This window comes from Phyllostomus discolor, chromosome 6 (genome assembly GCF_004126475.2).
Source record: "Phyllostomus discolor isolate MPI-MPIP mPhyDis1 chromosome 6, mPhyDis1.pri.v3, whole genome shotgun sequence".
NCBI classification, from domain to species: Eukaryota; Metazoa; Chordata; class Mammalia; order Chiroptera; family Phyllostomidae; genus Phyllostomus; species Phyllostomus discolor.
The window spans coordinates 41,949,989-41,963,449 of NC_040908.2; the positions used below are offsets into that span (position 1 = coordinate 41,949,989).

A 13,461-nucleotide genomic window follows, 5' to 3' on the forward strand; every position below is an offset into this window, starting at 1 on the left:
CAGTCTTGGACTCCACCAGGGTGTTGCAGCTTCCTCCCTGGGTTTTGAAGCTCTCGTAGTGGCACTTTCGTTTATGGATGGTTGTCAAATGAGTGTTTCTGTAGGGGAATGTGGGCTGGTGAATCTCATATTCTGTTATGTTGCTACTAACCATCAACATTTAACTTCAACTTTACTGCTGGCCTTGTTGAATACTACTAACTCTACATTTTTCTTCAAATTCAAGGGAAAAAAACTTAGAAGAAAAATACCACATTTTTTCCTATTGAGAATCCCATATCTTTAAACCATTAATGCCAAAATAATTGCTTTAAATTGTTTATTCAAGTGCCCATCCTTTATGAGAATCATTCCTTTGAAATGGTGAGAACAACTGAAGAACTGGAGTGACAGTATTTTTAGTCAGAGTTGGGGACCATATATTATATAGCTTTGTGGCATACAGTTAGTAGACCCGCTTGTGAAAAGAATGTTAGTGACTGCCACCACATGCCTGGTAGTCTACAATACTTCTTTAGAAATTCCTTTTCTCTCCTAACCACTTTCATCAGATGCTAAAGTTGCTCTCATGTATTCTCAATAGTTCCTTCCCTATGCTACCCAGAAGGAAAAATTCATATAAAGTCTATTCATGCCACATGCTTCTCTTGGCCTTCTCTGTATCTTCCTTTCTTCCAAATTTTGCATTCCTAAGTTTCAAAGATTTAGTTCAGCAGAATTGGTGCATTATCAAAGGGAAAAGTAAAACAAATGAGTAGGCCAACCTTCAAGTCATCATTAGAGGACAATGGAAAGGGACAAGTGAGAACTTTCAAATATTAACCACTCTTGTCCCTTCACAGCCAGTCATCTGTGTGTTATTTGTGCTTTTTTCTCCCATAACTTCCTATGCAATTTCTTTTGCATGTTGAAATTGTACTTTGAAGGCCACCAGCTCAGCCAAAGATCTTGACTGGAGGTGATTGCTTTGAAACTTTGTCACATTTTTGTACCAGTTTTTTAAAGTATATTTTCTTGATTATGCTATTACAGTTGTCCCATTTTCCTCCTTCACTCCCCTCCACCCTGTACACCCCCTCCCACCCACATTCTCCCCTTTAGTTCATGTCCATGTGTCATAAGTTCTTTAGCTTCTACATTTCCCATACTATTCTTGCCCTCCCCCTGTCTATTTTCTATCTACCATCTATGCTGCTTATTCTCCATACCTTTCCCCCTCTCTCCTCCTCCCACTCCCCTGTTGATAACCCTCCATGTGATCTCCATTTCTGTGGTTCTGTTCCTGTTCTAGTTGTTTGCTTAGTTTGCTTTTGCTTTTGTTGTAGGTGTGGTTGTTAATAACTGTGAGTTTACTGTCATTTTATTATACATGGTTTTTTTAATCTTCTTTTTCTTAGATAAGTCCCTTTAACATTTCATAAAATAAGGGCTTGGTGATGATGAACTCCTTTAACTTGACCTTATCTGAGAAGTACTTTATCTGCCCTTCCATTCTAAATGAAAGCTTTGCTGGATAGAACAATCTGGGATGTAGGTCCTTGCCTTTCATGAACTGGAATGCTTTCCAGCTCCTTCTTGCCTGCAAGGTCTCTTTTGAGAAATCAACTGACAGTCTGATGGGAACTCCTTTGTAGGTTACTGTCTCCTTATCTCTTGCTGCTTCTAGGATTCTCTCCTTCATTTTACCTTAGCTAATGTAATTATGATGTGCCTTGATGTGTTTCTTCTTGGGTCCAACTTCTTTGGGACTCTCTGAGCTTCCTGGACTTCCTGGAAGTCCATTTCCTTTGCCAGAATGGGGAAGTTCTCCTTTATTATTTGTTCAAATAACTTTTCCACTTGTTGTTTTTCCTCTTCTCCTTCTGGCACCTCTATAATTTGGATGTTGGAACATTTAAAGATGTCCTGGAGGTTCCTAAGCTTCTCTTCATTTTTTTGAATTCTTATTTCCCCATTCTTTTCTGTTTGGTTGTTTCTTTCTTCCTTCTGGTCCACTCTATTGTTTTGAGTCCCATTTTCCTTCCCATCACTATTGGTTCCCTGTGCATTTTCCTTCACTTCTCTTATTGTACCCTGCATTTGTTCATCTAATTTGCAACCAAAATCAATCAATTCTGTGAGCTTCCTATCACCAGTGTTTTGAACTGTGCATCTGATAGGTTGTCTATCTCTCGGTTGCTTAAAAGGATGAGTTCTGGGGCTTTGATTTGTTCTGTTTGAGCCATCTCTCTCTCTCTCTCTCTCTCTCTCTGTCTGGTCATGCCTGTTACAGTAAGGGGCAGAGCCTTAGGTGTTCACTATGGCAGGGCAACCCAGTTTCTGGGTTGTGACACTGTATGTGGGGGTGGGGTTGAGAGGGAACAATGGTGGTTGCTCCATTCTCCGTGGGACCTCAGTCCCTTCTGCTGTTTCCCCTGAGCAAACTGGGCCCCTCTGGTGCCAATTCCCATGTGGGTGGGCTTGTGCACGCCATGGGACCCTCCAAGGACCTCTCCTGTGAGGCTGGGTGTCTCTCTGAGTGCCTCAACTCCACAGGTGTCCTCTATCAGTGTCCTGAGGCTCTATTTCCCAGCACTGGGATCCTGGGTTGTACACACTGCCTTGCTTTTCAATCGCCACCTCACTGGGTCTGCTGGTTACCATCCCTCGGCTGGGGTCTGCCAGCTGCTGCTTGCGTACTCAGAGTCCACGTGCTGCAGCCTTGCGCACCCCGGATGCCATACAGCACCCAGTCCCAATTCTCTTTGCTCTCTGCACCACCACCGGTGCCTGGCTGCCTGACTCCGCCTCTCCTCCTGGTCTGGATGAACGGGTCTATTTCAACTTCTTGGTTGTCCGACTTCCATTCAGACCAATTTTCTATCAGTTCTGGATGTTATTCTGTTTCTAAACTGTTGTTGTCCCTATCTTAGCTGTGTGTGGAGGCACGGTGCGTCCACCTATGCCTCCATCTTGGCCAGAAGTTCCCACATTTTTGTACCAGTTTTAAGGAGTATATTTCATGGCTACCTTATATTATAGTACTAGTAAGTATACTTCTTTCTTACTGGATTAGGCAAAAATTATTCTATTTTTCTTAGTGACCTTTGAAGCCTGATTTCTTAAAGTGTAATAATCGTCAGGCCAGGAGCATATAAAATCACTTGAGAGCTTATAGAAATTTAGAATCATGGGCTGCACCCAGACCTATTGAATGAGAATCAATATTTTAACAAGATTCCCACATTTGTTTGTATGCTGAAGGACTTAAATTAAGTCCTTGTTATAAGCAGGTAACTTGGTATTTTACATTATACCAACCAAGAGCAATTTTATAGCACAATAACTAGAAATGCCCAGCACTTTCTTATTTTTATTCATTTACTGAAAGCTCTTCCCAGGTATAATGTTGTTTTTCTGTTATACTTTGAATACTTTGGGTACCGTGGATACCATTACCTTTTTTTATACAGGCCTTACCCATCAAAGATTCAGCACAAGTGTCTTTTTCAGGTTCATTCCTTCTGTTAAATACTTTCCTGCTGTATAAGGGTTTTTTAAGTTGAGAAATGATAAAAAAATTATATGGTTAAATATGTTATAGAGTTTTAAGTATTAAATATTTTCAAACTCTTGAGGTTTTAAAAATGTAATTAAAAATTTCCTTACAACCTTTCAATAGTATAATCACTTAAATATCATAATGTTGAAAATGTTGAAAACTGATTTTAATTTTCCCACAATCAAATATTTCATAGGACATTTTGAAGAGCATTAAATCTAACTTTAATATACAAGTAAAATATTTTATACATATAATTTTCAAGAATGTCATATAATTTGAATCATACATTGCAAATGTTTGTAAATGGTTTCTGTCACTCAGTATATTGCTCTGATATTCATCCAAGATGTTACATGTATCAATAGTTTGTTACTGTTTTTAATTTGTAGACTTTTTAAAAAAATGATTTTTTAAAAAATATTTTATTTATTTTTAGAGAGGGAAGGGAGGGAGATAGAGAAAGAGAGAAAGAGAGAGAAACATCAATGTGCAGTTGCTGGGGTCATGGCCTGCAACCCAGGCATGTACCCTGACTGGGACTCAAACCTGCGACACTTTGGTTCGCAGCCCGTGCTCAATCCACTGAGCTATGCCAGCCAGGGCCCTAATCTGTAGACTTTTAAAAAATATCTTCACCCCAGGATATATTCATTGATTTTAGAGAGAGGGGAAGAAGGAGAGAAACACTGATTTTATTTCTCTCAGAAGAGAAAGAAAAAGCAATTGGTTGCCTCTGATGCATGCCCCAGCTGAGGATCAAATTCTTAACCTTTTGGTGTCCAGGACTATGCTTCAGCCAACTGAGCTACCAGGCCTGGGCGATAGTTTGTTACTTTTTATTGCTGAGTAGTATTTTATTGTATAGGTGTACCAGTTTGTTTATTCACCTGTTGAAGGATATTTATTTTCCCAGGTTTGGCAGAGTAAAATGGGTATAAACATTCAAGTACAGGGTTTTTATGTGACATGCATTTTCATTTCTTTAGTGCAAAAACTGAAGAATAGCATCACTGGATTATATGATAAATGCATGTTTAACATTGTAGACAACTGCTAAACTGTTTCCCAGGTGGCTGTATCATTTTGTAGTCTCACCAGCAGTGTATGAGAGTCCCCATTGCTTTACATTCTAACCCATGCTTGGTATTATCAATAAGTTTTTATTATGGACATTCTAATAGGTTTGCAGGGGTAGCTCAAAATTAGGTTTTAATTTTACATTTCCCTCATGGCTAATATGTTGAATATTTTTTCATGTACTTATTTGTCATGCATATATCTACTTATTAAAGTGTCTGTTCAAGTTAAGTCTTTTGCCTATCTTGATTGTTTTTGTCTTATTATCAAGTTTTTAGAGTTCTTTATATATTCTGGATGCAAACTGTATCTGTTATTTGATCTGCACCTAGTTTTTTCTGGCATGTAGCTTGTCTTGCTTTTTGTGCTCTAAACAGTGTCCTTTGAAGATCAAAAGTTGACAAAGTCCGTCTTAGCAGTTTTTAATGTTTTTAGGTTCAGATATTAGAATTCTTTGACTAATTCCAGATCATGAAGATTTACTCCTAATTTTTTTTCTAAAAGTTTTGTAGTTTCACATTTTATATTTAGATCTATGATCTACTTTAAGTTAATTTTTGAATAAGGTGTTAGGTTTAGTTTGAGGCTAAATATTTTTACACTTAGACGTCCAGTTGTTCAGTATCATTTGTTGGAGAATATCCTTTCCCCGCTGAATTGCCTTTGTACATTTGTCAAAATTCAGTTGGGCATATCTGCATGGGTGTTTTTCTGAGCTCTCTATTCTGTTTCATTAGTCTGTGTGTTTGTCCTTTTGCTGATGCCACAGTTTCTTCATTAGTATAGCCTTACGGTAGGAAATTACAAACCACAGTTTATGGGCCAAACCCAGCCTATGGCTGTTTTTGTATTGAAATAGACCTATATCCATTCATTTACATATTGTCGATGACTGATTTCTCGGTACAAAGGCAGGCTTAAGTAGCTGTGACGGGGACTATATGACCTGCAAAACTCAAAATATTTGTTAAAAGGCCCTTCATAGAAAATGGTTACTGACTCTTGCTTTAGTCTAAGATCATGCATGATTCCTCCAACATTATTTCCCTTTTTAAAATATTTTCTGTCTTTCTATATAAATTTAGGATCAGACTGCCTACATCTATTAAAAATTTCTGCACTATTGACTAGACTTGTTTTAAATCTTTAGATCAATCAGAAGACAGGTGACATCTTTACTATGCCAAGTCTTCCAATTCATAAACATGATATGTATCTCCCTTTATTTTGGTTTTCTTTGATTAAACAGTGTTTTATAGTTCTTGGCATACAAATTTTGTACATGTTTTGGCAGATTTTTACCTAAGTGCTTCATTTATTTTGGAAATATTGCAAAATTAAAAATTTTCATTCCCAGCTGTACATGACTAGTATATAGAAATACAATGGAGTTTTGTGTGTTGGCTGTATATCCTGTGTCTTGCTAAACTCGCTTATTAGTTGTATGAGTTTTTTTGTAGATTCCATGGGACTTTCATGGACATAATCATGCAGTCTGCAAGTCAGGATGGTTTTGTTTTTTCTTAACCAAGCTGTATTTTCTTGACTTACTGTACTGGCTAAGACTTTCAGCACAAGGTTGTATAAAAGTGGTGAGAGTAGACATCTTTGTTGTGTGCCCTGCCAGGTACCCCAACATTAATGGGAAGACACTGAGTTTTTCTCTACCAAGTACAATGTTAGTGGTAGTATTTTTTTTTGTAGTTGCTCTTGGAAGATTTAGGAAGTTCCTTGCTATTTCTACTTTTCTGAGTTTTTAAATTAAAAATGTGTTTATTTATTTAGGTGTTTTTATTGATTATACTATTACAGTTGTCCCAATTTTTTATCCTCTTTATTTCACTCCACCCTGTACCCTGCCCAGCCTCCAGCATCCCTGCCCCCACTTAGTTCATGTCCATGGGTTGTACATGTAAGTTCTTTGGCTTTCCATTTCCTATATTATTCTTAACATCCCCCTGTCTATTTTGTGCCTACCTGTTATGCTTCTTATTCCCTGTATCTTCTCCTCCCCACTGATAACCCTCCATGTGATCTCCATTTTTCTGTGATTCTGTTCCTGTTCTAATTGTTGGCTTATTTTTTGTTTTTGTTTTTCAGATTCACTTGTTGATAGTTGCGAGTTTGTTGTCATTTTACTGTTCATAGTTTTCATCTTTTTCTTAGATAGGTCTCTTTAACATTTCATATAATGAAAGGGCTTGGTGACAATGAACTCCTTTAACTTGACCTTATCTGGGAAGCACTTTGTCTGCCCTTCCAACCTAAATGAAAGCTTTGCTGGATAGAGCAATCTGGGATGTAGGTCCTTGCCTTTTATGACTTGGAATATTTCTTTCCAGCCCCTTCTTGCCTGCAAGGTCTCTTTTGAGAAATCAGCTAATAGTCTTATGGGAACTCCTTTGTAGGTAACTCTTTTTCTCTTGCTGCTTTTAAGATTCTCTCCTTATCTTTAATCTTGGGTAACTTAATTATGAGGTGTCTTGGTGTGTTTCTCCTTTGGTCCATGTCACATGAAGTCCTCTAATAAAGGATAAGGATTTCAAAATATGAAATATTAATAAGGCATTGCACATGAAATTATACTTTCATGTTTTTCATTGGGCTTAGTTAATAAAATGAACACAGTAGCCCTGGCTGGTGTAGCTCAGTGGATTGAGTGCGGCTGTGAACCAAAGCATGGCAGGTTCGATTCCCAGTCAGGGCACATGCCTGGGTTGCAGGCCACGGCCCCCAGCAACCACACACTAATGTCTCTCTCTCTCTCTCTCTCTCTCTCTCTCTCTCTCTCTCTCTCTCTCCCTTCCCTCTCTAAAAATAAATAAAATCTTTTTAAAAAGAATATATTTAAAAAAAAGAACACAGTAGGCTTCTGGTCAAGGTGGTGGCATAGGTAAACACAGCTCACCTCCTTGCACAACCACATCAAAATTACAACTAAAATATAGAACATCATCACTCAGAACCATTATAAATCAAGTTGAATGGAAGTCTGACAACTACAGAATTAAAGATTCCCCATCCATCCAGACAAGTAAAAGGGCCAGGGACATGGAATGGACTTGTCCCACATCCACATGTGGTAAATAAAAATTTGGGAGGGATGTCTTGGGAGCAAGGAGTCCCAGCCCCACACCAGGACCCCCAGCTCAGTGTTCCATTGCCAGGAATATAAGTCCCCATAACTTCTGGTTGCAAAATCCAGTGGGGATTGAGTCAGTAGAAGAAATTCTGGAGTCTCAAGCCCACACATGGATTTACTCAGACTCACTCCCTCTGAACTCCAGCACTGGGTAGCAGCTTGAAAGGCACCAGTGGCATAGCTGGAGGAACTAAAGTATCTGGCACCAAGGTGGGAGCTGGGGGATAGTTCTCTCCCAAACAGAAATGGAGGTAGAGGCAACTGACCCTTTTCTGAGACCTCCTCCCACAGAACTACAGAGCTAGCAGGCAGTTATCATATCTGAAACTTCATCACCCTGTCTAACACTGTTTGCCCCACCTTGGAGATCCCCTGAGACTCTGTCATACCCAACTTATGGGCCCATCAAAACTGTTAACTGTGAATGTCTGGTCTTGGCTCATGGTTCACAACTTCTAAATCCCGTCAAATAAGCAACAGCCGGCCTCAGTAAGCCCCTACTCCCTGTACCTCTTGCTAAGTGGCCCTAGGCTGGGCACTAGCAGCAACTGTCCTAGATTCACAGCTTGGCTTTGCCTGGGAATCTCCAAGCCCAGCAGAAGTAGCAGCCATCTCAGATTGATTTATAGCTCATTCAGGGTGGCCTTGAGCAGAACACAGGATGGGGCTGACCTTGGCCTGCACCACCCTGGAAAACCAAGAGCCTGAGCACCCAGTGGATAGCTATAGACTACATTGGAGCACCACCACCATGCCCCTGCACAGTTGACCCTCCACAGAGGGTAGAGGTTGGTATTCAGTGACCACAGTCAGTCCTTGCAGCTGACTGGCCTGGGAAAATCTGTCCCATTGACCTGCCAAAGCTCAACAACAAGAGGACAGTATACTCAACCCACATGAAGAGAGCACCTCAAGTACCCAGCTTGGGTGATAGGGGAGGCTGTGCCAATGGACCCAACAGGACACCTACTACATTAGGCTATGCTACCAAGACAGGGAGTCGTAGCAGCTCTACCTAATACAAAGAAACAAACACAGGGAGGCTGCCAAAAGAACAAGACAAAAAAACAAGCAAACAAAGACAGGGCCCAAATGAGAGAACAAATCAGAACTCCAGAAAAAGAATTAAACAAAATGGAGGTAAGCAATCTATCAGATGCAGAGTTCAGAACACAGGTTATAAGGATGCTCAAGGAACTTATTGGGGACCTCAACAGCATAAAAAACATCCAGTCAGAAATTAAGGATACACTAATTGAAATAAAGAATAATTTACAGGGAAACAACAGCAGAGTGGATGAAGCCAAGACTCAAAACAATGATTTGGAATATAAGGAAGCAAAAAAAAAAAAAGTCAGACCAAAAAGAAGAAAAAAGAATCCAAAAGTGTAATGATAGAACAAGCAGTCTCTGGGACAACTTCAAGAGTTTGAACCTTCGTGTCACAGGGGTGCCCGAAGGAGAAGAGAAAGTGTAAGAAACTGGAAATCTATTAGAAAAAAATAATGAAAAAAAAACTTCCCTAATTTGGTGAAGGAAATAGACATGCAGGTTCAGGAAGCACAGAGTCCCAAAAGAGATGGATGCAAAGAGGCCCACTCCAAGACACATCATAATTAAAATGCCAAAGGTTAAAGATACAGAGAGAATCTTAATAGCAAGAGAAAAGCAGTTAGTTACCTTCCGGGAATTCCCATAAGACTGTCAGCTGATTTCTCAAAAGGCACTTTGCAGGTTAAAAGGGACTGGCAAGAAATACTGAAAGTCATGAAAAGCATGGACCTAAAGCCAAGATTGCTCTACCCAGCAGATATATTTAGAATCTAATGGCATGACTTCCAGTCAAGATGGAGACATAGGAAGACATGCTTCACCACCTCTCACAATCACAAGAAGCATAACAACTAAACTCTAAACAAAAAACATCCAGAAGTGCCAGAAAATCAAATTACATGGAAGTCTGACAACCAGGGATTCAAAAGTTGCCACATTCACCCAGACAAGTAGGAGGGAAGAGACAGGCATCTGGGGCAGAGAGGGTGTGGTGTGGTATGGCATAGAGAGGTGGCATCAGAACGGTTAGTTCCACATTCATGTGTGATGGATAAAACTCAGGAGGGATACATTGGGAGTGAGTGATCCCAGCCCTAGGCCAGACCATGCAGCCCAGGGCTCTAGCACCAGGAACATAGTCTCACAACTTTTGGATGTAAACACGAGTCAGAGTTGGGGTGGCTGAAGAAACTGCCAGTTTCTCAGGAGAGTCCCATTTAAGGGCCTGTATGATTCTTGAACATACATACACCCAACCACTCTGGGAATCATCACTAGGGTGTGAGCTAGATGGGCACCAGTTGCATATGGGAAGTGGATGAAGTGACTGGAAACAGGGGGAGTACCAGGCAAGTCTTCAGAGACCAGGCAGTGACACTGTCCCTGCCCCTCTCCTCCAGCACAGCATCACAAAGCAGTGAAGTGGTTGCCTTGCGCTGGTGAATACCTAAGGCTCTGCCCCTTACAACTTACAGGTGCACTAAAACAGGGAGTCAAAGCACTCTGCCTGATACACAGAAACAAACACAGGGAGGCTGCTCAGTTGGGGAGAAAAACAAATATGGCCCAAATGAAAGAACAGAACAAAACCCCAGAAAAAGAACTAAGTGAAATGAAGATAGTCAACTTATGAGATGTAGAGTTCAAAATGCTGGTGATATGGATGCTCAGAGAAATCACTGAGCACGGAAAAAACATAAGGGAAGAAATGAAGGCTACACTAAGTGAAATTAAGAAAAATCCACAGGGAGCCAACAGTGAAGGGAAGGAAGCCAAGACTTAAATCAATGACTTAGAACATAAGGAAGAAATAAACACTCAACCAGAACACAGTGAAGAAACAAGAATTCAAAATAATGAGAGAATATGAAGACACTGGGACATCTCCAAATGTGCCAACATTTGAATTATAGGGGTGCCAGAGAAAGGAGAAGAGAAAGAGCAAGAAATTGAAAACTTATTTGAAAAAATAATGAAAGAAAACTTCCCCAATCTGGTGAAGGAAATAGACATACAAGTACAGGAAGAACAAAGAGTCACAAGCAAGTTGGACCCAAAGAGGATCCACACCAAGGATCACACCAAGACACATCATAATTAAAACGCCAAAGCTTAAAGATAAAGCGAACCTTAAAAACAGCAAGAGAAAAGAAGAGAGCTACTTACAAAGGAGTTCCCATAAGATTGTCAGATGATTATTCAAAAGAAACTTTGCAGGCAAGAAGGGACTAGAAAGAAGTATTCAAAGTGATGAAAAGCAGGGACCTACAACCTAGATTACTCTATCCAGCAAAGCTATCATTTAGAATGGAAGGACAAGTAAAATGCTTCCCAGAGCAGGTAAAGTTAAAGGAATTCATCATCACCAAGCTATTATTACATGAAATGTTAAAGGAACTTCTTTATGAAAAAGATCAAAACTATGAACAGTAAAATGACAACAAATTCACAACTACCCACAACTGAATCTAAAAAACAAAAACAGAAACATAATAAGCAAACAACCAGAATAAGAACAGAATCATAGATATGGAGATGATTTATAAGGTTATCAGCTGAGAGGGAATGGGAAGAATGGGGGGAAAGGTGCAGGGATTAAGAAATATAACTGGTGGGTACAAAATAGACAGGGGGATGCTAAGAAAAGTATAGGAAATGGAGAAGCCACAGAACTTATACGCACAATCCATGGACATGAACTAAGGGATTGGGGGATTGCTGGAGGGGAGGTGAGTACCAGGTGGAAGGAGAGAAAAAGCATAAAATTGGGACAACAGTAGTAGCATAATTAATAAAATATACTTAAAAAGAATTTAAGGGCAAATAAACAGCTTCCCAGAGAAGAAAAAACTTAAAGGAGTTCATCATCACCATACCTTAATTATAATGATACGAAATGTAAAATGACTCATTTCAGAAAAAGATCAAAACTATGAACAATAAAATGGCAATAAATACATATCTTATCAACAAGTGAGCCTAAAAAACAAGCTAAGCAAGCAAGAAGAACAGAGACAGAATCATGGATACAGAGTGTTTTGATGGTTGCCAGATGGGAGGAGGTCTGGGGGGATGGGTAAAGAGGTGATGGGACTAAGAGGTACAAATAGGTAGTTACAGAATAATCATGGGATGTAAAGTACAGTAGAGGAAATGGCACATGTCCCATGGACAGGAACGATGATGAGGAGATTGCCTGAGGGAGTAGGGGGTTCTGGGTGGAGGGGGCAAAGGGCAAAAAACTGGGACAACTGTAATAGCATAATAAATAAAATGTAACTAAAAATAAATAATCCCTCCCACACCAAAACACTGACACTTAGAATATATAAATTTTGGAGTTTGGAATTTTCTAAGGTTTTTGCTTTTCTAGTTCTAGTACTATAGAACTTCTATTCCATAAAAGAGCTATAAATACCTAAAGGAGCTCATTTCCTCAGAGTTTTTCTTGAGACATATTCAGGCTACAGTAAAATGTAACTTCTTTTTCACAAGAAGCTTTATTTAGTGGGTCAGAAAACAAAAATAAGAAAATTCATAGAGACCACATTAGGCTGGAGAGAAAATGGAAATACTCTTTTTGTTCTTTAGCTCCCATGATCTTTCTCAGATTATCTTGATCACCTTTCTCCAACATAACTAGAGATTCAGTAGAAACCTGTGAACATCTTCAGGCTGTCAAATTGCTGATACTGTTAATTTTTTTTTACCATTTATTTATTGTTTGTTTGTTTTAAAAGAGCTTAAGATTTTCCTCTTTGGAAATATGTTTAAGATAGGCTAGTTTTCTGTGTTTTTTTAGTCAAATACTGAGGCTTAGAAAAAGATGTCTTTACTTAATGTCTAGTTTTATAGACAGCGAAGGTAACACACCTAAGTGGGGTTAATATGAAATGAACCAGCTCTAATATATATTGTTATCTTAAGAGCTGTACACATTGGAAATGTTCAGTACACTCCACATTTATTTCAGTTTAAGATGCAGAGATGAATTTCCTAGACATATGCCATATGTTCTCCTTTTATGCCAAGTTAACAAGAATTACAAGACTGAGATGAATAAACAAGGTCAACTTAGGCTAAGCCAAATTAGACAACAGAATAATTGTCAGATTTTTTGTTGGCTGGGACAGTTGTTTTGAGCCATTCTTCATGAGTTCAAGTCTGCATTTTTTTTCTCCTAAGTCTAAATATAGACCTATTAGGTGTTCTGTTGACTTTTTTTGTAAACACTGAAAAATTTCATCAGTTATATTGTTTAGAGGTATATACATAGGTTTTTTTTTTATTCTAACTTAAAAGAAAATAAATTTCATTAAATAAGATGTGAATCAAATAATATTAAGCCAAAATTTAATAACTTTTAACAGGACAGTATTTCATTTGGGGCTTCTTAGGTATGAATTCAGCTATAATAACAGGAAACTAAATATTATAATTAATTTATGATATTAAATATTTAATAATTATGATAGTAAATACTTAAGTAAATTTGCTACAAATAGAAGGTTTACTTGCTTTGCAATAAAGGTTATAAACCTTGAAGAGAATAATTTAATACAAATAGGAAAATGGAGGCAATCAGTTTTACTCATTTGAAATGTAATAATTTATTTAGGGCAGTGCCAAATCTAGAGTTAAGTAT

The 13,461-nt window shown here is 38.7% G+C and overlaps 1 protein-coding gene and 1 long non-coding RNA gene across 2 annotated transcripts in view; one reads left to right on the forward strand and one right to left on the reverse strand.

Moving 5' to 3' along the window:
* The window catches only part of LOC118501106, a 150,825-nt gene that overhangs the window by 62,352 nt on the left and 75,012 nt on the right, over positions 1-13,461 (forward strand). The gene's annotated exons all lie outside the window — the stretch shown is intronic.
* Positions 1-13,461, reverse strand: part of LOC114498694 (WD repeat containing planar cell polarity effector) — a 295,440-nt gene that overhangs the window by 19,971 nt on the left and 262,008 nt on the right. Inside the window, exon 15 of the mRNA XM_028514800.2 lies at positions 3,460-3,521. The gene's annotated coding sequence lies outside the window, so the exon portion shown is untranslated. The remainder of the gene's footprint in view (positions 1-3,459; positions 3,522-13,461) is intronic.